At 35.1% G+C, this 26,305-nt stretch overlaps 1 long non-coding RNA gene across 3 annotated transcripts in view; it reads left to right on the forward strand.

Moving 5' to 3' along the window:
- The window catches only part of LOC110259775 (uncharacterized), a 1,242,567-nt gene that overhangs the window by 904,294 nt on the left and 311,968 nt on the right, over positions 1-26,305 (forward strand). For 2 of the 3 annotated variants that reach the window (XR_014838625.1, XR_014838626.1), the window contains one exon: positions 12,644-12,826. This is a non-coding gene — a long non-coding RNA (uncharacterized LOC110259775). Of the gene's footprint in view, positions 1-12,643; positions 12,827-26,305 lie in introns of those variants that run through there. The other variant, XR_014838624.1, reaches the window with a different exon arrangement.

The following is a 26,305-nucleotide window of genomic DNA, read 5'->3' on the forward strand; positions in this document are numbered from 1 at the left end:
CAGCAAGCAAGCAAAGCTTTTATTTAAGAAAAGCAGATAGCTCCCATTGTCCTATAGGGGTTTTTATTCCTTAAAGTTGGGGGGTACCAACATGGGGTCCAGAGAGATGTGGTCTTCTCCCATTGGCCTTGCTTAGTTACCTATATCAGCCCTTGTCCAATAGGGTCCTAGGGGTGGAAATGTCCTATAAGTCTCACAGTTTCTTTGTCCTTTTCGTCCTATAAACTGAGTCACAGGAGATTAGAGATTAATGTCCATCTGGGCGTAGTACACTCCCTATAGTAAACAAGTCCTGTGGGGATGTTACTCCCTGGAGCCCTTAAGCCACAAATGTTAATCAGTGGCCATATCAAAGAATGCATTGAAGCCCATGCTCCTACGCTGACCACCTGAGTTAATATTCTGCCTCATTATCATTTTCTATGAAAAGAGCTTCTATGTTTTAAGGAGAAAAGTCTCTTCTTTCTCTGTCCTCATGTATTCACCTTCCTCTGCCTCTGACAAAAAAAAAAAAAAGTTATCATATTAGAGACAAAATTAATAGATCTCATAGGAAGAGGTAAATTTATACTTATTCCTGCATTCTGTTAGTATTTCTTATTTAAGAGCATAGATGGGTCATATATTAAAAAAAAAAAAAAAGGAAATTCTCAATGATAAATAAATAAGTCTAGTCCCCCACTGAGAGTAGCAAAGTACCTGCTTGAAAGATTTTCTTGGCTTATAACAAAAAAAAAGTGCATGCTGCTCCTTTCTTTGTAAAGTACCCCACAGCCCACCCAAGAGAATATTTATCATCTTTAGAGTAAAGTTACTGTGTGCATCCAACCACTAAGCTTTGGAAAATACCCCCAAACCAATTGCAGTTAGAGGAGTACCACCGTGGGCTTTTAACTAACATTTTTTAAGACCATGAGCCAAGAGCCAGATCCAGTTGATATCAATAAGTCTAAACAGTTCCATTCCAATATGCCCATTTTCTGGTTATAATCATGGGATTCTCTTCAGCTTAGCAATAACAAAGTTTTGTGAGGCTTTCTGCCCCAGAACATGCCTCTGTCAACTCATGATGTTCCAACTAATGATATTCCATCATTGTATTTTTAATAGAAAAATTGCTGAATGAAATTCAACTATGGTGGCCTGGACTGTTCCCTAGCACTTCTCTGTACCCAGGCTGCCAGATAAAAGAATGATTTGTGAAAAATGCCTCTTTCTCTTCACTTTTTTTTTCATCTTTTGGTAAAAATTTTCTTTTATCATTTATGTATATATTTTTTCCACTGTACAGCATGGTGACCCAGTTACACATACATGTATACATTCTTTTTACTCACATTACATTTTCCATCATAAGTGACTAGACAGAGTTCCCAGTTCTACACAGCAGTATTCCATTGCTAATCCATCCCAAGACCACATTCTACATATATTTATCCCAAGCTCCAGTCCCTCCCACTCCCTCCCCTCCACCATTGGCAATCACAAGTCTATTCTCCAAGTCCATGATTTTCTTTTCTGTGGAAAGGTTCCTTTGTGCCATATATTAGATTCCAGATATAAGTGATATCATATGGTATATGTCTTTCTCTTTCTGACTTACTTCACTCAGGAGGAGAGTCTCTAGTACCATCCATGTTGCTGCAAATGGCATTATTTTGTTCTTTTTTATGGCTGAGTAGTATTCCATTGTGTATATATACCACCTCTTCCGAATCCAATCATCTATCAGTGGACATTTGGGTTGATTCCCTGTCTTGGCTATTGTGAATAGTGCGGCAATGAACATGCAGGTGCATGTGTCTTTTTTAAGTAAAGTTTTGTCTGGATATATGCCCAAGAGTGGGTTTCCTGGGTCATATGGTAGTTCTATGTATAGTTTTCTCAGATGCCTCCAAACTGTTCTCAATAGTGGTTGTCCCAGCTTACATTCCCACCAACAGTGCAGGAGGGTTCCCTTTTCTCCACAGCCCCTCCAACATTTGTTATTTGTGGACTTACTAAGGATGGCCATTCTGACTGGTGTGAGGTGCTATCTCCTGGTAGATTTGATTTGCATTTCTCTAACAATCAGTGATGTTGAGCATTTTTTCAAGTGCTTGTTGGCCATCTGTATATCTTCCTTGGAGAAATGTCTATTCAGGCCTTTTGCCCATTTTTCCATTGGGTTGTGGGCTTTTTTGCTGTTGAGTTGTGTAAGTTGTTTGTATAATTAGAGATTAGGCCTTTGTCAGTTGCATCATTTGAAACTATTTTCTCCCATTCTGTAAGTTGTCTTTTTTTTTTCTTTTTGGTTTCCTTTGCTGTGCAAAAGCTTATCAGTTTGATGAGGTCCCATTGGTTTATTTTTGCTTTTACTTCTGTTGCTTCGGGGAGACTGACCTGAGAAAACATTTGTAAGGTTGATGTCAGAGAATGTTTTGCCTACGTTCTCTTCCCAGAGTTTGATGGTGTATTGTCTTAAGTCTTTTAGCCATTTTGAGTTTATTTTCATGCATGGTGTGAGAGTGTGTTCTAGTTTCATTGATCTGCATGCAGCTGTCCAGGTTTCTAGCAATACTTGCTGAAAAGACTGTCTTTTTCCCATTTTTATGTTCTTGCCTCCTTTGTCAAAGATTAATTGACCAAAGTTGTCTGGGTTTATTTCTGGATTCTCTATTCTGTTCCGTTGGTCTCTCTGTCTGTTTTGGTACCAGTACCATACTGTCTTGATGACTGTGGCTTTGTAGTATTTCTTGAAGTCTGGGAGAGTTATGCCTCCTGCTTGGTTTTTGTTTCTCAGGATTGCTTTGGCAATTCTGGGTCTTTTGTTGTTCCATATAAATGTTTGAATTGTTTGTTCTAGTTCTGTGGAAAATGTCATAGGTAATTTGATAGGGATTACATTAAATCTGTAGATTGCTTTGGGTAGTATGGCCATTTTTATCATATTAATTTTTCTAACCCAGGAGCATGGAATATCCTTCCATTTCTTGACATCTTCTTTAATTTCCTTGATTAATGTTTTATACTTCTCAGCATATAAGTCCTTTACCTCCTTGGTCAAGTGTATTCCCAGGTATTTGATTTTTCGAGGTGCTCTTTTAAAAGGTATTGTAGTTCTGTATTACTTTTCTAATATATCATTGTTAGTATACAGAAATGCAACTGATTTCAGAATATTAATCTTATATCCTGCCACTTTGCTGAATTTGTTGATCACTTCAAGTAGTTTTTGGAAGCATAAAATAAATGGAAATCATCTAACCATAAAAGGAAAGGAAGAAAAGAGAAACACAGAATCAACTGGAAAACAGGCTTTGAAATGACAATAAATACACATCTATCAATAATCACCGTAAATGTCAATGGACTGAATGCTCCAATCAAAAGACACAGAGTGGCAGATTGGATTAAAAAAGCAAAAACCTCCAATATGCTGCCTACAAGATATTCACATTAGGGTTAAGGACACATATAGATTGTAAATGAGGGGATGGGAAAAGATATTTCATGCCACTGGGCCAGACAGGAAATCAGGGGTTGCAATACTCATAGCAGACAAAATAGACTTTAAAACGAAGGCCATTAAGAAAGACAAAGAAGGACACTATTTAATGGTTAAAGGATCCATACAAGAAAAGGATATTACGATTGTCAATAGATACATTACCCCAAATATAGGAGCACCCAGATACCTACAACACATATTAACAAACATGAAAGGAGAAATTGCTAGGAATACAATCATAGTAGGAGAATTTAATACCCTTCTGACATCAATGGACAGCTCTTCTAGACAGAAAATCTATAAAGCAACAGAGACTCTAAAGGAAACAATAGAAAAGATAGACTTAATTGACATTTTCAAGACATTATATCCGAAAAAATCAGAATATACCTTCTTCTCAAGTGCACATGGAACATTCTCAAGAATTGATCACATACTGGGGCACAAAGCTAACCTCAACAAATTTAAGATGATAGAAATTATTTCAAGTATCTTCTCTGACCACAATGGCATGAAACTAGAAATCAACCACAGGAAAAGAAGTGAGAAAAAACTGACTACATTGAGACTAAACAACATGCTACTAAAAAACCATTGGGTCAATGAGGAAATCAAGAAGGCAATTAAAAAATTCTTTGAGACAAATAATAATGAAGAAACAACCACTCAAAATCTATGGGGTGCTGCAAAAGCAGTGTTCAGAGAGAAGTTCATAGCAATACAGAACTTCCTCAAAAAAGAAGAAAAATCCCAAATTGACAACTTAATCCACCATCTAAATGAATTAGAAAAAGAACAACAACAACAAAAAAAACCTAAAGTCAGCAGAAGGAAGGAAATCATAAAAATCAGAGAGGAAATCAATAAAACAGAGATTCAAAAAACAATAGAAAAAATCAATCAAACAAAGAGCTGGTTCTTTGAAAAGGTAAACCAAATTGACAAACCTCTGGCTAGACTCACCAAGAAGAGGAGAGAAAAAACCCAAATAAACAAAATAGGAAATGAAAAAGGAGAAGTCACAATGGATACTACAGAAATACAAAAAACCATGGGAGAATACTATGAACAATTGTATGCCAACAAATTTGACAACCTAGAAGAAATGAAAAAACTTTCTAGAGACCTACAGCCTGCCAAAACTGAATCAAGAAGAAAGAGATCAACTGAACAGACCAATCACTAGAAATGTAAATGAATATGTCATAAAAACACTCCCTACCCATAAAAGTCCAGGACCAGATGGCTTCACAGGAGAATTCTACCAAACATACAAAGAGGAATTATACCCATCCTCCTTAAACTTTTCCAAAAGGCTGAAGAAGAAGGAACACTCCCAAAGACATTCTATGATACCACCATCACCAAAAAAAGAAAACTATTGACCAATATCTTTGATGAATATAGACACGAAAATTCTTAACAAAATTTTAGCCATCTGAATCCAACAACATATAAAAAAGATCATACACCAGGATCAGGTGGGATTCATCCCAGGTGCACAAGGACAGTTCAACATATGCAAATCAATCGATGTCATACACCACACTAACACAAGAAAAGTCAAAAACCACATGATCATCTCAATAGATGCAGAGAAAGCATTTGACAAAGTCCAACATCCATTCATGATCAAAACTGTTACCAAAGTGAGTATAGAGGGAATATTCCTCAACATAATCAAAGCCATTTACAACAAACCCACAGCAAATATAATACTCAATGAGGAAAAGCTGAAAGCCGTCCCACTAAAATCTGGAACAAGACAAGGATGTCCACTCTCACCACTTTTATTCCACATAGTACTGGAAGTCCTAGACACAGCAATCAGACAAACAAAAGAAATAAAAGGCATCCAAATAGGAAGAGAAGAGGTAAAACTGTCATTGTACGCAGATGAATTCTATATATAGAACAACTTAAGGTCTCTTCACTTTTTTAAAAAGTTTAAACATTTTGGGATTTATTTCCACTTTTATATTTGTTTGTTGAATATAAGCTTTAAAACACTTTGTAGATCACTTACCAGCACAATACTGCACACAGTCTGAAATGCTCTAAGACCTTACGGCTCTATGTATTCCAAGCTTAAGTACAGGATTACTTTTATTGAATAAAATCATAGATGCTGAGAGTTGGTGTGAGTCTGCTACTCTAATCCAATGAGACCCTCCCAACTGGAAAGAGGCATTGAGGTTTTGACATGACTGACACAAGTTTCTAATAGGGCATCCTGGAAGGAATATTAATATTTAAAATAGGCCTGTTTTCTAAGTGCAGGAACTTCCATCTGGGGCGATTAGCTCAGAATGATTGCACATATATTGGAATTACCCTGAATTGGTTTTCTCAGTCACAAAATGACTCCAAAGATAATTTCAACTGGTTTTAAATTTCTTCTGTTAATATAAGAATAGAGGTTAAAAATGTTCTGACCTATCTGCTTCTTAATGTCTTCAGCTGACCACAATACATTATAATTTCTAGTGAAAAGTCTTTCAATGTGATATATATCTAAGCAAATAAATAGCCCTGGGACCTTGGGAGTTGACTTTAAACTGTCATTATAGTTTAAGTAAAAGTTACTTTTGCTATTCCTTTTAAAGTTATACAATGAGTCCTTTATATTTTATCACAAGTAAATATTTTAAAATTACTGATTTGTAATTAGCATTAAAACACTTTGACCACTATAAAAATCTTACACCGTAACCATGAAATATATATTTTATAAAATGATTTTTTTCTTGACAAATTCAAAAAACTTTTAAAATGTAGTGTCCCAACTAGTTCCAACAAATGAAATGAGATATATGGGGAAGCAGGACATACCTACGTATTGGAATTTCCAGAAAGGAAAACATACATCGTTTTCTTCTGACTCAGTAAATGCAGTACTCAGCCACTGACTTCAGAAAATAATCCTTTATCAGAGTAGGTGGGAAAGGGGGGTTATAATGGTTGGGTTTAGAGTCAGAAGATCATAGACATCTGCTCCCCAAATGACTAAGACACCTCATTTTTAAAAGTAAGCCTTCCTAATGCTAATAAATGAATCAGTTCACAAGAAAATGACAAAGTTGAGGACAAGAGTCTGGCACTTCACCATTCTTTTAGAACATCTTTGGCAGGTAAACTGTTGCTCTGTGCTAAGTGTAGCAGCCATGAGAAGGGAGAGGAACTTCTTAGGCATTTCGTCCTCAGTTCTTCTCAGTTTAAGGCAGTGAGTGAAATTCATTGGCAAACTGCTTTGACTGAATGTTAGGATGCTTGTTCTTTTTGATTATGCTAATCATCAAAGTTAGGAAGATTAAATAAATATAGTGTGATTCTTTTTTAAATCCTCAAAAATAATATTAACATTAACATTCTTTACTCACCCAGATATACACAATATATATATACTCAAAGTCAAAAAGTAAGATTTTTCTCTAAAAATTTATTTGGAAAAATTCATATACAAATCCCAAAGAAAATTTACAATTCAAACTGAGTTGCTAAACATTTAAAGATTTCTTTATTACAGATTCTCTAAATCTATGTTCAGAACTGGGCAGGATATAGTATATAAACAGTAAGTTACCTCTGTCTGAAAATCTTGGCCTGAGCCAATTTAAAGGAAAGTAGCTTGAGCTTTTATTTTTTGTTTGATTGCTGAAATTTCAAATATGACAAGTAGCTCACTTTGTTATCCTCCAAAATATCATTGGATATGTAAAGACTAATTAGTGGGGAGAATATTACACAAGAAATGTTTAAAATGGTCTATAGAAAGAAAATATCGAAAACAACTGAGTTCTTGCCAAAGAAGAATTCTGCAAATTAAAGAATTTCTTTATCTTACATGTATTTTAAGCTAACTTTTAATAATTTGTTTGGTAAATATTCTCTTTTTCATATTTTATGTAAATTTACACATTATCTTTTTGCATATTACCCACTTTTCAATAATCACTATCCCCCATATTCTCAGCTCCACATATCAGACTACAAAATAAAAGTCTGATGGCAGATTATTAAGAATAAAGTTATACAATTGTCAGAGTATTTCCTTCAAAATGATCATAATTTGGAAATTTCTATGATAACACTAATTTGAAATTCTGATTTCTGTTTTCAAAAGACAATCAGCAATTATTAGAGCTGATATTGGATCAGAAAATGGAACATGGTTTCTGTGATTGCAATTTTAGCTATTTAAAGATATATCTATAGAAATAAACAGAGAATGTTTGCTCTGTTGGAGGATATTTTATTCACCAAGCTTCTCATCTGTTATGTGATTGAAATTGCATTTAGTGAAGCTACAGGTTGACTATGAGCTATATTTGCCATCTAGAGATGTGGTAGTTCAGGCATGAAACTAATTTTGGATGATGGAGATGTTTACAAAGAGGGGCACTGAAGAGCCATGAGGTTCACAACAACCATGACAACAATTCAAAATGGTCTTAGAGGTGTTCATGACAAATGTCTGACTTCAGATCTTAAAAGTCCAGCTAATTTAAAAAAGACCATTCTGAGTCTCAGTTTCACAAAAGCATTCTGACATTTTACTTTTATTAACTGATTTAACAGAAATAACTAGTATTTGATAGATTTTTGTGTAACAAGGATCACTGCTGATTGAATAACGGTCATATTATAGAATAGGTTTGAGTTCCCTATGATGATCATACAAATGTGTTCATATCTAGACAGTGCTTTCCACTGAGAAGACTAGGTCAGGGTGGTGAGGACTAGGAGCTGATCTTCTCAGCTGCCTCATGACTTTAGTCATGCCCCAAATGAATACAAGGATGAGCAGAGGCTAGAGGCTGTCAAATATTAATGACTGTTCGGAATTAGTAAAAGGAGACCTGAATGAGTAAATGTATAGACAACAGAGAGATAGATGAAGAGAGATAAAGTTGCTCTCTTTGTTTCATTTTCACTGAACTTGGGGCCACCATGTCCCCTAAAATTCCATTTCCATGTCTGCAGCATAATCTATCAGAGCTCTGAAACATATTTATTAGATTTTTTCACGAAACTGGCAAGTTCTCCTTATTACATAAAAACTCCTGCAGTCAATGCCCTTTACAAACTTCTTGATACTTTCTTTCCAAATGCTTAATAATAATGGAAAAGATATATGTGTGTTGGTGTGGGTGTCGGTGTTAATATATGTGCATAATAAAATAATGGTATGAAATCCACAATAGTGCTTACTTATGGAGAGGTTGTTAAGTAACTCAACGAATTCCACGCTAGTTAGTAAATAGCTTCTACTCTAGCTCCTGTGAATATCTTCTCTCCAAGTTTCCATACAGCCCTCATCTGTACCTTCCCCTACCAGCTCTCTTCAACATTCAGGTGCTGAAGCATTGCCCCCGCTTAGCATGGCAGGGCGGTCCAAAACCACTCCAGAAGTTTGACCAGACCCGGCTCTTTTTGTCTGTTTTCCTGTTATTATTTGATAATGTTTATTTCTTGGGTTGGGTTATGGATTTATGGGTGTTGACTATATTATGAAGTAAACATACATAAAGTAAAAGAAGGGAAAAGGGTCAAAAAGACAGGAGGACAAGTGACTTGAGCATCGTTTGTGTTGGTTAGTTTTTCCTGATCTTTGTGACTTATTGCATGATACACTGCAGTTACTTTTTCTCTTCTACTTCTAACTGGAGCCCAGCCAGGAAATTCATCCTACTTGTTTTCCTGGGAGACATAATCTTCACTGACATCATCAATACTGGGAGCACTGCCCAGGGAGTAAGATTCAATATTAATTATTATTATTATTGAACATTGGCTGCGTATTTCTTATTACCTAAAACATAGGAGGCAAGGTCTCTGGCCTGAGGGTGTACACAAATCTTTAATTAGTAAGACAGGAGAATCCAAATTGTGTTCCCTCTGCTGGCCACCCATCTATGTCTACTCACATAATGGTGAATCATGACCAGGTCATTATATTAACCCTTGCTAGAGGTCTTGCTCAATTAGTTAAGGTTTTTGTTATTGTTTTGACTTTTGTCATTTGTTTGCCTAGCTTTAATGCATTTCTACACTTTTACATATAGACAGCTTTAAATGATGTTAATTGAGGAATATTAAATGATCCGGTGTTCTACTATATCTCCAATAAGAATGTTTACTAACCTTTGATTCCAGCTATGTTTCAGAGAATACACTGAGTAGTTTACATATGTTATTTTGCCTAATATTCACTAATTTGAGAAATATTTGGGTATCAGAGCAAGAGTTTGTAAGAGTAATAACATATAAGTGGTTTGAAATGGCAGTGATTTTAAAAAAGCAGGATTTCTTTTAGGAAAAAATTTCTCCTTTGATTTGTGGCTTTTCATCGAGTAAACCCTGCAAAGTAATTGAGCGGAGTCACTCTTTTGCTGAAAACCTTTTGGCAGTTTCTAGGCCTTTCCAAAAAGTTCAAAACTCATTATTATGGTAGCCAGTAACCATGTGATCTATCATCAATAACTTATTCTGACTCTATTGTACAGATAAACACAAATAAACATTCATGCATGCACACAGGTGCACACACCAGTCAGTTTAAACCTCTTAATGTTAATTGACCTTCCCTTTCTCTTCTCCACATCACCTTCTCTCCTAGAGAGCTCCTCTTTCCCATTTTGTTACACTCAGCTATCTTGTCTAGGTTATGATCCACTATCTATAGTGTAAATTGTATGAAAGTCGAACAATGTGTTTGGGTGTGTATACACAGACATATACACATGTATGAGTTTATATAAAGATTGAAATCAATTTATATATTATATATAATTTTTGAAATCTTATATATGTTTATATTTTCAAAATCTGAAAGGCTGGAGATTGCACCTAAAAAATCCAGATTTGTGGCTTCTCTTGAGAAATTAGAAGAATTTGCCACATAATGATTCCAGTACATGGTTATAATTAGCTGAAACTAAGTAAAGATTTTCCCCTTTAAAAAGAACATGCACTCTCCCTTTTTCTTTAGTCTTTACCACTCTCTTTCGTCTTGCAAATGGCTCCCTGGCTGACTTTGTTCATTTATGTCAGTCTCCTGTCCCCTGTAGACCTTCATGTTTGTAACCTCTGGTTCATGTGCACTCCTCCTTGAAAGCCTCGCTGATTATCCTATTCACTTGAGATCTTTATTTTCTTTGAACTCAAGTAGATTTAAAAAATACTTCTCTTATATGCTTTGTCTGAACAATGAAACAAATTCAGTCTACAACCAAAAGCAGCGTTAGAATTCTTTCTCCACTAACGCTCTGTAAACTCCTTGAGAGGTAAATGAAGCCTCCTTTCATGTTTTTCCTCCCAAAAAATTTAGCACAAAGAACATCTGTTTAGCAAATATTTTTCAAGAGGGTGAATGAGTAAATAATCATTTCCCTAAGATGCATTTTCAATAAATTTAATTTGTCATTTCCATTAAAATGTCAGATATAGAATTATAGCTTAGATGAGATTGACATACTCAAGAAAAATTTGGAATTATCACAGACATAATTAATTTTTTTATATTTTACCTTCTGCAAGCCTACATAAATTGCAAAATAAATTGGGTAATCTTTGGATTCTCTCTTTGATAGTTTCATTTGCACATGTGTTTTCCTCATAGTTTCTATAATTATCTTAATAGAATTCTTGCTTGTGCTCTCACAGATCTAGCCATATGGAAATAAGTAGTTATTTGATATGACTTTGTATCATTACTTCAGCATCTCAAAACACTTTTGTATTCAAAGTGCAAAAAACAGTCTTCATTAGTGGTAGGGTGATTTGTTCAAGGTCAGAGAATTACTGTTTCACAGAATCAACCTATTAAACCCAAATTGCTTAGAAAATCATCAATTTGGAGGCATTGCTCTACTTTTTAAGTTGGATAAAACAGAGCTTAGTCTCATAGACTCTTGGTCTCAGATTTGTTCCGGAGGTTTAAGCATCTGGGTTCAGAGAATTAGAAAGAGTGGACTGATACTCCGTAAACTGTCTGACTAAAATGTAGCTCTTCTAACAATAAAAACTGTTTAATGGATTACTTGAAAATTGAGAGCATAACTCTTGATAAACTAAAAGCCATAACATTCTTCTTTATCATTTGATTTAGGACAAGAGAAACATAAACAATCTTTCTGCTCCTTAAAGTTGTACCTTCATTTCACCTTCCAAATATCTCTTGCTTTCATTTTGTACTTCTTAGTTCATGGAAAAAATGAGTGATAAGCTCATCAAGAGAATTAAAGCGCAGTTGTTGCATATTAGTCTGATGGAATTGTCAGGTCTCATTAATAATAGGAATATCATTTGCAATCAATCAGTTATTCATTGATAGAAATAGCAAGGCTGTCTTCATTTTTTTAAAAATATCATTTAGTTAGACTGAGATTCTTTCTACATGTTTTATAATTGTTTTTACAAACCATTTTAAAATGACTGTCATTTTTCCCTTTTTTTTTTTTCCTAAGAGTTCATCTCTGTCATATCTATGTGACTACTACAGAATCAGATTAAATTAAAAGATTTAGTTTGGCTGATTTATTCATCACTAAGTGGTTTCTTCTTTTTCTTGAACGTTGGTAAATCAGACAGTAATGTCATGGCTTGAAAATAGAGGCATTTTCTTTTATTACTCATTACATGCATGTGCAGAGAATTTAGAATGAGCCAATCTGAGAACAGCATAAGTATGGGCGGGAAAATATGTTAAATTTAGAGGTAAAACTTACTAATTCCCATTGACTTGTTATAATTTCTGCTTAACCAACAAGACTATAAAGCTAATCTGCTTTCTGTTTCTAGTGACTTTCTAAGACTTCTGAGCCAAGAAAATATCACTTTACTTCAGTTTTCTCCCTGCAGAATGGGAAAGGCATAGGAGTTTTAAGAATGAAGTGAAAATCATTTTCTTTTGAAATGCTGAAAAATTAAAAATATAATTAGTTTTGATATCTTTGTGCCTATTATTTTAATAATAATTTTTAAAATACATAAATTTTACAGATATATTCCCGTGTTAAAAAATGTATGGCCACAATATTATTGTGTAAAACATTGATACTTTTAAAAATGTATCTGGTTAGTTAGCTTCTATTTATAGGTGGTGGACATAATTTGTAAACATCTTAATTATATCCTTTTGTTTTCTTTTAGGTAATTTTGTACTAAAGTATAATGAACTAGCAGAAAAACATGCAAATTGTGATTATACATCTTGCATATAATTATATGCAAAATGAACCCACCCATATAACCAGTTCCTGGATCAAGAGATAGAATGTTACAAGCAACCCTCAAGTCCCCTCATATCTCATCCAAGGCATCATCCTCTGAAAGGTAACTAATATCCTGAATTCTAATACACAGATTAAGATTTTTTTCTGTTTCTCAAAGTACATTACACATCTTTCAGCTTTGGTTTTTCATCTTTCTGTTATATTTTTCAGTTGACCCATACGATTGCCTGAAGCAATAGTTTGTTCATCCTAATGATGTATATAGATAGCATTCCATTGTTTGAATACAGCATAAAGAACCAGTTTGGTTCACCATTGAGGCTATTACAGATAGTATTCTTATAAGATGATTAAACATGTCTTTCTATTGGGCATGCCTTAGGACTGGGATCACTAAGTCAAATGGTAGGAATACAGCATTGTGGATATTACCAAATACCTTTCCAAAGTGATATTTCCAATTTATTCTCCTAGTAGTAGTGTATGAGAATTCCAGCTGTTCTGCAATCTTGTCAGCACTTGGTATTGTCTACCTCTTTCATTTCACCCATTCTTGTAAGTGAATAGAGATATCGCATGGTGATTTAACATATTTATCTAATGACTAAGTGAAGCTTATGCTTGTTCATACTGTAGACGTTTGAGCACACTCAAATCTCTTCCAGTTGGGTTCTTAACATTAGGGCTCAAACTAATGAAGCCTAATGTTATGAAAATGAGACTGTGCTAGTGGATCTGAAGCCTGCATGTCATGGAGAATAAGAATTGTTAAACAGAAGCATTCCTCCTATATTTCCAAATCTCATCATGCATATCCTCAAACTCTTGTAAAAGTAGATTGGTTAGGATAAGGAGGGATGGGTAGATATAAAAGAGATGTCTAATGGAGCAAAAGAAAAATAATTGTCATGACATTCATAATTTTCCTATTGTGGAAAAAGTGTTTAACCTAAACAAACAAACAAACAAACAAACAAAAAAAAACCCAAACAAAAAAAACCTTTCAATCAAGAAAGAAAAAAAGAAACCCTCTTTATGTCATAAAACCAAGCATGCAGAGTGGAGACCGACAAAGAGCTGAGTCAGAAAACAGGTTTCTCCTCTATTCTGAGGTCCACATCTAAGGAAGCAAACTCCCACAGATAGCAGCTAACAAAGACTGAGCTAAAGGAACTCAGATGTAACACACAGGTGAGTATTCTCAAGATTTCAAAAAAAAAGAAAGAAAAAAATAAAATAGCAAGGGCCATAAAAATAGTAAAATACCAACACTAGAGACAGATAATGGGTAATGATATTAAAGGTCACACAGAAAAGTATAAAGAAAATGTTCTTTTGGCCACACTAGTTCACATATTCTACCAAGTACTTAACAAAGAGAGTCCTAAAAACTATATTACAGAAAAGTTGTATAGGATTTAAAGACTATATATATATGTACGTGACTGGAACAAATTAGGTATGGTGAAAAGAAAACGTGAAATGATTGTGTTCTTTAGATAAATTTTTTCTGAGATCTTCTGAAATGCAGGTAAACTCAAATGGTCTACACTAAGACTTTTTAAATGTGGAGTAAATTAATAGAGAATGAGAAGGAAGAGAGATCATTGGGCAAGTAATTTGGAAAGTGAAAGAGACAGAACTAACAAGCCAGCATTCATTGAACATCTTTGGTACTCAGAACTAACGAGTAAGGTGTCCATTTGGGAGGAAGTATAGAAGCCGGGAAAATCAACAGGGCAGCAGTGATTCCACTCAGCAGTTGTTGGTACCCAAGGCACCAATGATGATATTGTGCAAATGTTGCTGCTGTGTACCATCTACTCCATCTTTGTCACCCAAGCATTTTCTATGAAGTCAATATAATCAAATGTAAAGGGCCCTGGAATTTCTTTCCTTTCCTTTCCTTTCCTTTCCTTTCCTTTCCTTTCCTTTCCTTTCCTTTCCTTTCCTTTCCTTTCCTTTCCAAAATAGGACTATCTGATAAAACTCGCTGCTTTTGTGTGTTCTGAATGGATCTCCCTTTTTGGCCTTTTGACAGACACATTTTCCTTTGCCTTATCTGCCTTGCTTGTTCTCTTTGCCACACCCTTTTCCAGTCCTCTTTTACACACACGTCACTCCATGTATTTTATGGCGGAATCTGAGTGGGAGGGAGTCAGAGCTGTTTTTCCCATTGGCATGAGGTTGGACATTGTAGTTGCTGAAGTTGAGACTGTATGTCAATGATTGAATTGTATATCAGCCTCATTTAATGTGATTCCCACATAAAACTGTCCACCCAGATATATACATTTATACATTTTATTTTATATGTAGGGAATAAGGGTCTTTCAGCTCTGAAATAACAACTAGCTGGTTATAGTTGCTGTCTGCCTACTGAATAGTTTATTCAGAGCATAGTTAAGTTAACATGAGCCTTGTCATAATACTTTATCTTTGGAACAGGATTTATAATTTGGCTTATTTTTTGTTCTTCCACCATTAAATATATTTTTATTCTCTTAAGCTCACCATAGGCTTCAGTCAATTAGTAACTTGGACATGACAACATACCAAACTTTTTTTTGAAGAATTCATCCTTGAGACATAAATTTGCAAAACTTATGAAACATTGAGTGGTGTTAAATTTGATAACGCACTCAACAGCATTACATGAGAGGGAGAAGTTACCATGTTCACAGTATTTGTGAGGAAGCTGGAATGTCAGGACCATCTATCTGCCTTTTATGAAATAATGTATCTCCTCCATCCTGCCCCTGGGGGCTCCATAAGCACATTTGTTTTATTCTACCTTTAAATATTAAGAAAAGTGAAAGGACAAAGAATGAAAACCATTTAAGACCAGAAAATAATATTGTATTGAAGGACAGGTTATCACTTCCCATCTTATTACCTGGGCCCCATTGGGTTACCACACTAAATTATTTATTTTGATCCATATAAGTCACTTTCCTGTGAATATCATAATACCCTAAACATATCTACCCAGAAGTTTTGCTCTCTGGGCTTTTTGAGAGGCAAGTTTGCTCCTACCCCTCCTACCTTCAACTTATTTCTCTCAAAAGAGTATAATTAAGTGATAGCTTCTGGGCTATCATATCTTGTTTAAAGACTGAAAGATCAATGGGCAACATCAAGGCAGAATTCCAGGTTTCATGAATAAATTTCCCCAACCATGAAATTCAAATATATTCATTTGGATGCCTCATAGAAAGCTGGGATATGAAGCTGCCCAAACAGAATTGTAGGGAGCTGCTTCAGCAGGGAAATAATGACCTGGCAGAGATAGCTGTCCATGAGGAGTGAGTGACAGCATCACAAAGCCAGAATCAGGAGTCATTACAAGAAATTCTGAGCATTTGTCTCTGACACTACCACTCTGAGACCCCAGGCTCCCTGAGGGAAAGAGTCCAAATGAATAATCTGGGACCTAATAAGCTAAACCACAGAGATTCTGTGCTGAAAAATAGAAAGCAGCAACAGTGGAAGTAAGCCAAGGTTACAGTAAGGCATGAGCATATCATATAATATCATATAATATGCATGTCCAAGATGAAATATGGATGTGCCCATATGATGAATGGCCTATCGCCAAAACAGAAAACACACCTGCCCTTTGACATTAAGTTCCAGGCATCTACATATGGGAGATAGTTCCATAAAGGGAAAAGTGCTCAAGAACGGGAAATAACGCAATTGAGAAGTTGATTTTGTCGGAAAGATTAAATGAGTTAAATAGGCATAGGCTGCCTATTACAGACAAAAAGACAGGCAAAGAGTTAAACAAGAACTTGACGTATTTGTCATCTATATCCCTAAGGTCTAGCAGGGTTCTTGCACATAGTATATGTTCAATAAATATCTGTTAAAGTCATGAAGCTTTCAAATACATGCATTACTATGAAAAAAAGAATCACTGTTCTCTGCAGGAGCTTGCATCCCCAAGATATTTTTAGTACCCTTCTTTAAAGGATTGATCAATAATTTAAAGAGAGCAGACTCAGTTATCGCTAAGCATGAAACAAAGCACTCTCAAAATGTACAAAGGGAAAGTGAACTTCCTCCTGATGCTGGTTAAAGCATTATCTGGGATGTGGACATTCCAAGCCTATGTGTAAGCCCTGACAGTTGTGTCAACATTCAAAGACAGAATTAGGAGTGAACTAGATAGATAGATAGATTATAGATTCTCCAGAAGGAATTGCAAACTATGAAATCTTGCACCCCACATCATACCTAGAACCCTAATGTATCTTATATTACGATGTCTAAATGGAACATAATAAAATACACTTTACTATGTGTATAAGGATATCTGGCTTTGCTTCGGCTTTGTCACAGATAACTTCGGCAATGGAATTATATTGTAAATCTTGGCTGATTTTTAAACAGGCAATATGTATTCACTGTATGGCTGCAAACATTTAATGTGGCATGCATTTGATCAAAACTTTAATACATTTCAAGAAAAGATCTATGTTTCCCATATGGCAAGTTGGAAATGAAAGGGTAATGCTTATGACTCAACAATGCCATGTTTAAATAGTTGTTCCTGGCAAAATTAATCCAGAACTCTAGCTCTGTAGAGAAGATCAAAGAGAAAATTGTGGAAACTGCTGCCATCCTTGATATATTATCTGCAACCAAAGTGAAAAATAATACCTTTTATCAAAAGATCAGGAGGTGTGAGTACTGATGATTACTAAAAGGTCCATTCAGTTTTTCTTTTAATGGAATTTGATTAGTCCCAGGACATGCATATTGTTCACAGAGCTTTTGGATATGGTGATAGAGTCTATTTAGTGACTACCTTGCTGTCTCTGTATAGCATTAATCAGGTATAAAGAGAGAAATAAATGTGAGAAGGTATAAAGTAGATGACTGGAAAATAAACTTACCAACATGTGAATGGGCTTCCATGTCACTAGATCAGTTTGCTTCTATGTAGTTACTTAGAACTTAATTCCTGTTGTAAGGTACTTTTTTTTTTTTTTTGATTTTTTAAAGTTTCATTGAAATATAGTTGATTTACAGTTTTGTGATAATTTCTGATGTAGAAAAAGTTATTCAATTATACATGTGCACACATCCATTCTTTTTTATTATTATTAAAGTATAGTTGATTTACAATGTCTCATCAAATTCTGCTGTACCACGAAGTGACTCAATCACACACATTTCCCTTGCTGTACAGTAGAATCCCATTTCCCATTCATTCCAAACATAGCAGTTTGCATTCCCCAATCCCCCAAAATGCCAATCCATCCCACTTCCTCCCCTTTCCCCCCCAAGAATCCCAAGTCTGCTCTTTTTGGCCATGACATGTTTATTTTTTTGATTGCTTGTTTGCTTGTTATTTTTAGATATGATCATCTGTTCCATATTTTATATTCCACAAATAATTGATATCATATGGTATTTGTCTTTTTCTTTATGGCTTATCTTACTTAGTATGAGTCTCTAGATCCATCCATGTTGCTGCAAATGACATTTAGTTTGTCTTTTTATGGCTGAGTAATATTCCATCATAGATATGTACTATATCTTTCGAATCCATTCATCTGTCGATGGACATTTAGGTTGTTTCCATGTCTTGGCTGTTGTAAATAGTACTTCTGTGAACATAGGGGTGCATGTATCCTTTTCAAGGAAGGTTTTGTCCAGATATATGCCCAGCAGTGGAATTGCTAGATCGTACAGTAGCTCTATATTTATTTTTCTGAGGTACCTCCATACTGTTTTCCAGTGGTTGTGCCAATTTACATGCCCACCAACTGTGGAGGAGGGTACATTTTTCTCCATACCCTCTCCAGCATTTGTTATTTGTTGACTTGTTAACGATGGCCACTCTGACTAGTGTGAGGTGGTACCTCATCGTAGTTTTGATTTGCATTTCTCTAATAATTAGTGATGTTGAACATTTTCTCATGTGCCTGCTGGCCATGTGTATGTCTTTGGTGAAATGTTTATTATGTCTTTTGCCCATTTTTCAATTGGGTTGTTTGTTTTTTTGTTGTTGAGTTGCATAAGTTGTTTGTATATTTTGGAGATTAGGGCCTTGTCTGTTGCAACATTGGTGAAGATTTTTCTCCCATTCTGTTGTTTTAATGGTTTCCTTTGATGTGCAAAAGCTTTTGAGTTTGATTAGTTTCTAGTGGTTTATATGTGTCTTTACTGTCATTATTCTAGAAGGTGGATGAAACAAGATGTTGTTGTGATTTACATCAAAGAGCATTCTTCCTATGATTTCCTCTAGGAGTTTCATAGTGTCTGGTCTTATATTTAGGCCTTTAATCCATTTTTAGTTGTTGTTTTTTTATGTGGTATTAAATAGTGTTCTACTTTCATTCTTTTACATGTAGCTTTCCAGTTTTCCCAGCACCATTTATTGAAGAGGCTATCATTCTTCCACTGTATGTTCTGTCCTCCTTTGCTACAGATTAATTTACCATAGGTACTTGGGTTTATATCTGGGCTTTCTATCCTGTTCCATTGTCTATATTTCTGTTTTTGTGCCAGTACTACATTGTTTTGATGACTCTAGCTTTGTAGTATTGTCTGAAGTCAGGAAGCTTGATTACTCCATTTTATTTTTTCCTTTTCAATATTGCTTGGGCTATTTGGGGTCTCTTGTGTTTGCATACAAATGTTGAAATACTGTATTCTAGTTCTGTGAAGAATGTCTTTGGTAATTTGACGGAGATTTCATTGAATCTGTAGATTGCCTTGTGTAGTATTGTCATTTTGACAATATTGATTATTCCAGTCCAAGAGCGTGGTATATATTTCCACCTGTTTGTGTCATCTTTGATTTCTTTCAACAATGTCTTATAGTTTTCAGAGTATAGGTCTTTTGTCTCTTTAGGTAGGTTTATTCCAGATATTTTATTTGTTTTGATGTGACTGGAAATGGGATGGTTTCTCTGATTTCTTTCTGATCTTTCATTATTAAAGAAATGCAATTAATTTCTGTGTATTAATTTTATAGCTTGCTACTTTGCCAAATTCATTGATGAGCTCTAATGGTTTTCTGACTCTATATTTAGGGTTTTCTTAGTATCATATCATCTGAAAACAGTGATAGTTTTACTTCTTTCCCAGTTGAATTACTTTTATTTATTTTTCTTCTCTGATTGCTAGGGGTAGAACTTCAAAAAATATGCTAAATAATAGTGGTGAAAGTAGACATCCTTGTCTTGTTCCTCATCTTAGTGGGAATGTTTTCAATTTTTCACCATTGAGAATGATGTTAGCTGTGGGGTTTTCATATTTTCTTTTATGATTTTGAGGTAGGTTCCCTCTGTCCTTACTCTCTGGAGAGTTTTTACCAGAAATGGGTGTTGAATCTATTTCTGCATCTATTCAGATGATCATATGGTTATTATTCTTCAGTTTGTTGACGTGGAGTATCACATTGATAGATTTGTGGATATTGAAGAATCCATGCATCCATGGAATAAATCCTACTTGACATTACTTAATAAAGGATCAATCCAAGAAGAAGAAATAAGAATTGTAAATATATATGCACCTAACATAAGATCACCTCAATATATAAGGCAACTGTTTACAGCAATAAAAGGAAGAATTGACAGCAAGAAAATAGTAGTGGGGGACTTTAACACCCCACTTACATTAAGAGAAAGATCATCTAATCAGAGAATCAATGAGGAAACACTGGCCTTAAAAGATACTCTAGACCAGATAGATTTAACTGATATTTATAGAATATTACATCCCAAAGCAACAGAATATACATTTCTCTCAAGTGCACATAGAACATTCTCCAGGATAGATTACATTTTGGGCCACAGATCAAGCCTTGGTAAATTTATTTATTTTTATTTATTTTTTATTTTTATTTTTTATTTTTTTGCTATTTCTTGGGCCACTCCCGTGGCATATGGAGGTTCCCAGGCTAGAGGTCAAATCAGAGCTGTAGCCACCAGCCTACACCAGAGCCGCAGCAACGCAGGATCCGAGCCGCGTCTGCAACCTACACCACAGCTCACAGCAACGCCAGATCGTTAACCCACTGAGCAAGGGCAGGAACCGAACCTGCAACCTCATGGTTCCTAGTTGGATTCATTAACCACTGCGCCACGACGGGAACTCCAAACCTTGGTAAATTTAAAAGTTGAAATTACAACTTGCATTTTTTCTCACCACAGTTCTATGAGACTAGAAATCAACTACAAGGAAAAAACAATAAAAAATGCATACTCCTGGAAGCTAAACAATAGATTACTGAACAACCAATGAATCATTGAATAAATCAAAAAGGAAATCAAAAGAAACTTAGAACTGACAGTGAAGATGCAACAACCGCAAATCTATGGGACACAGCAAAAGCTGAGAGGAAAGTTTATAGCAATACAATATTATCTCAGGAACGAAAAGCTCAAATAAACAACCTAACCTTGCACCTAAAACAGTTATAGAAGGAAGAACAGACAAAGCCCCAAATCAGCAAAGGAAATAAATCATAAAGGTCATCATAGAAATAAATAAAGACAAAGAAAACAGCAGAGGAGATCAATGAAACTAAATGTTGGTTCTTTGAAAAGATCAACAAAATTGATAAATCATTAGCCAATCTCATCAAGAAAAAAAGTGAGAAGGCTCAAATCAATAAAATTAGAAACAAAAAAGGAGAAATTACAACTGAATCCACAGAAATACAAAGGATCATAAGAGACTACTATAAGCAACTATAAGCCAATAAAGTGGATATCCCAGAAGAAATGGACAGATTCTTACGAAGGTACAACTTAGCAAGACTGAACCACGAAGAAATTGAAAATGCAAACAGACCAATCACAAGTGCTGAAATTGAGTATGTGATTAAAAATCTTCCAAAAAACAAAAGTCCAGGACCTGATGGCTACACAGGTTGATTCTATCAAACATTCAGAAAAGAGTTAACACCAATTCTTCTGAAACTATTTCAAAAAAAAAGTGGAGGAAGGAACACCTCCAAGCTCATTCTGTGAGGCCACCATCACCCTGATACCAAAACCAGACAAAGATACAAAAAAAAAAAACCCAGAAAATTATAGACCAATATCACTGATGAACATAGATGTAAAAATCCTCAACATAATTCTAGCAAACTGATTAAAAAGATCATACACACATCCATTCTCTTTCAAATTTTTTTCCCAGTAGACCTTCAGAGAATATTTGGTAGAGTTCCCTGTTCTATCCAGCAGGTCCCTGTTGGCAAGTCATTCCGTATTTGTCAATGTGTGTAGGCCAATCCCAAACCCTGAGTACATCCCTCCCCCTACTTTGATAACCATAAGTTTACATTCAAATTCTGTGCATCTGTTTCTGTCTACAGATAAGTTCATTTGTATCCTTTTTTTAAGATTCCATATAAAAGTGATATTATATGATGTTTATCTTTCACTATCTTCACTTAGAATGACAATCTCTAGGTCCGTCTATATTATTGAAAATGACATTATTTTGTTACTTTTTATAACTGAGTAGTATTACATTGTGTATATATACCATGTCTTCTTAATCCATTCATCCTGCGATGGACATTTATGTTATTTCTGTGTCTCAGCTATTGTAAACAGTGCCGCTACGAACATCAGGGAGCATGAATTGTAGTTTGGTCTAGGTATATGCCCGGGAGTAAGATTGTTGAATTATATGGTAGTTCTATTTTTAGTTTTCTGAGGAACCTCCATACTGTTTTCCATGGTGGTTTTACCAATTTGCATTCCCACCAACAGTGTAGGAGGGTTCCCTTTTTGCTTTGAGATTCTTTTAATCCAAATCCAAGATGAACCATCAAAAGCAGTCTTTCCTGGATGTGTGTACACGTATAACTGAATCACATTGTTGTACAGCAGAAATGATCACAACATTGTAAATTAACACTACTTCAATAAAACATTAAACAATGAAGAAAAGGGAATCTTTCCCACACTGAATTCCTTTTCTATTCAAGGTAATTTATTTAAGTGTGAGGTCATCATTGATGTAGTTATTAACTTATTGAGATAATACGGAGGGAATAAAGCCAGAGAGAACCATGACATCAGATCGCTTCAGGTTCTCAGAATGAAAGGCATGCCATGTAGACCATTTATAGGTTATTTAGCTCCAGCTTCCTGTTCTACACTAAGCAGGGTAGCTTTGAGCCACACCAGTCTTCTGTTGCTCTTCTTTTTGAGAAGTTACCAGTGACTCTTTCCTCACCAGCCCTGGATCTCTCAAGCATACTCTCTTTACTCTCTGTACATCATGTATCTAGGTGCTCGCCCTCCTTTTAGCTGGATTTCAGAATAGTGAAATGTTCCCCAGTCTCTCTGATTCTTCCTTTGCTACCTCCTATTTCTATCTTTCATGTTTAACATAAATTTCCCCTAGATCTTCCTTCATACGTCCTTTCTCTCCTTTACCACTTCCTTTGATGAAAGAGTCCTGTGTCAATAACCATGCTTTTCACAACTTGTTTGCATAGGGCCAACAGTCCATCTCTCTGTGAATATTCTCTATCAGCTTGAACTTGACATGCCCTTAACTAGTCATTAACTTTCTCCTTGTATATTCCCCTATTTCTCACCATAATCTCTATTGGCAGAAGCTGCTATTCAGATAGTCTCCAACCCTTAGACCCCTTCCTATTATAGGTCTGCATTATGGTGCTAAATCTTGTAAAATAGTAAAGTGTGATTTACTTCCTTATTGTCTTTTACATGTCTTTTTCCTTTCCTTTCTATCACTAACAATAATAATTTGGTTAAGAATTATCTCATCTCTCTTGTAAACAACCTCAAATAAGGATTTATCTTAACAATGCTTTCTTTGAATCTACATTGTATGCAAGAAAAATATTATTAAAGCACAACTCTTTTCAAGCTGTCCCCAATAATATAACTTTCAGTAGTTTCAAATACTTCCTAAATAAAGTACACGAAACACAGAAAGACTAATTCCAAAATGGAAAGGTGTTGATTCGGATGACAGGAAGAGTCAATAGTAATAGCAAATATTTTTCTTGAATAAACTGAAGACTCTGGATGTATGGTGAAGTGTCTCCCACAGTATCAGGGTATCATGATAAGATCTAATTAGGGTATGTAAAAATCCATCAAGTCCTTATCTAGATCATTACTCTCCGAAAAAGCTTCCTTCCCTGCTCTCTTAATATCGTGCTATAGATCCACATTTATAATGTGAATATGCTACTCAAGAATATATTGAATCAGTTTTATGTTTTAGGCATAGGGTTGGGGAAACAAGTAAGGATCCTTTGTGATGACAAGGCATACGGTGCTTCTGGAAGGCTGAGAAACTTCTGTACTGGGCCAAATCATAAGGAATGCTATTCTGATGTATCCCTAAATATCACCAGATCTCTTTTGTGCCAATAACTAGGAACTATCTAGAATGGGAGGTACTACTCATAAGAGTTAATGGCCCTTCCCAGTCTATATTAACCAGATTTATTTCTGAAGAAAGCCTTTGATGTTCCCAGAGCTCTAGACCAAAAAAATTACTCCTCTCTGAACAGCCTTATTATACTTAACAATACAAATCAAAAATAGTCCTTCAAATCTAGATAAAATTCCACTTTCCCTGATGCCTTTCAATGCTGTTAGAAAAGTTTTATTCCTCCATATTTTACAGCAATTTTTCTGAACCTCAGTCGTAACTTACTATATCACATCAGATGTCAGTGACCTATATAACCTAAAGTAGTCTATGTTCCCTGATGGGTTAGAATGGAACTTTTGTGTTTTGTTGGGAATAACAAGTAATATAAAATCAAAAGACAAGTTTGAGAAACATAGCTGTCATATAAATTATGTGATGGACTATGAATGAGGTTTGTAACCTTTTTGAGACCCACATTGATAATCTTCAAAATAGCAAATGAGTGTGAAAACTTTGTTGGCCTGATAGTATTTTTATAAATGATAATGTGCTCTGCAAATAATATTTTATGCATATCCCACACTGTGCCTAACCAGTATCTTTCATATATGTCTGAACAATACATATGTAGGTAATCAATACATACTTATAGATTCAAACTGAATTTCAACCCTTCAAGGTGAAATGGGAAGTATTTAATAAAATTTAGAAAACATGCTTTAAACCCTGATTGTTTTTATAGATAAATGATTACCTAAATGAATTCCACCTAATAGGAATTTACGTTAGCAGTAGCTTGATAGTTGGAATATTCTGGTTTAAATCAAAGCGTATCTTCATCATTTTTATTTGGGGTTATCAAGAAATAGAACATAGTCAGACTTGATATTATTGCCTTTGGCTCCAAAGGACAGAAAGAGTATGCTTTTAAAAGAGAGACAAATAGGAAGCAGATGAAAAAAGGATAAATTAATCACTGGAGAGAGTGACAGAAAATACATCTTCAATCTAATGAATACTATAATTGCACTTCCCTGCTTTCCCATTACTGGGGCAAGTGAACCTCCAGAATAACAAGGAGTTATTATTTAGCTTTATAAGAGTGCTGATTTTCATATAAAGTATAAATGCTTTCTAAAAGATGATCAGGCCTACTCATACCTTAAGTTTGAGGAGAAGAAATGAGGTTGGTTTGAATACAAGCTACTCTACATTTAATTTTTATGAAAACCATATAATTCAGATGCCATTTTCACTACTTCACAATTGAGAAGCTTGAAACACAAATAAAAGATTCTCACTGATGTTTAAGTGAAAATTTTAACAGGGCCTAAGATTACCTTGCTTTTGTGCCTAGGAGACAGGTGTGAACAGAAAATTAAGATACATATTCTGTACAGAAATGATTGTATCTCTAGTTCACTAATGACATTTACTTCTTAGAGCTTGGGAGGCAATGCTCTGACCACAGATACCAGTGTTTTCTTGGAGAGGCCAACTTCCATGGTCCTCTAGAGGAAACCTATGTGTCCTAGATGCTTTTTAGGAAGCAGTTCTCAATAAGAGAGTCAGAGAGGGTGAGAATGACTAGGACAGGCATGCTACTAGGATGGTTATAAATCTTCTGGCTTAATCTGTGCCTGTCTAGTTTTTGTCTACAATAAGATTATCAAAATCAGGATTGGAAGGAGGAATGGCAAGAAAATCAAGGAAGCTGGAGGACAAGGCTGATCTCACAGTATTTATCTCACAGCTATTTTCCTGTATATTTTGTGGGGGGGGGGCTTCCCTGCAGAGAATAGAAACAGTGAAGTGTACCACCATGTTTTTCGATGACACCAAATTGTCAGAACCATGTTCTCCACCCATGAATTCCTTCTGCTACCACAGTTAGCCTCCTAACTGTGAAAATTGCTTCCAGATCCTTTCTTCTCACCATGGTGTAAATGGATAATGATTTAAAGCATTGGGTCTTTAAATAATTTGTGCAATGGACCACTTCATCAGTCTAGTGGATGCTTATAGAACTTCTACTGAAAAGCTTTTGCACAGCAAAGGAAACCAAAACGAAAACAAAAAGACAACTTACAGAATGGGAGAAAATAGTTTCAAATGATGCAACTGACAAGGGCTTAATCTCTAGAATATATAAACAACTTATACAACCCAACAGCAAAAA

This window comes from Sus scrofa, chromosome 2, assembly GCF_054392235.1.
Source record: "Sus scrofa isolate SSC_HxYL_T2T_F1_AM1 chromosome 2, Sscrofa_HxYL_maternal_Yorkshire_Landrace_v2.0, whole genome shotgun sequence".
Lineage (NCBI taxonomy): Eukaryota > Metazoa > Chordata > Mammalia > Artiodactyla > Suidae > Sus > Sus scrofa.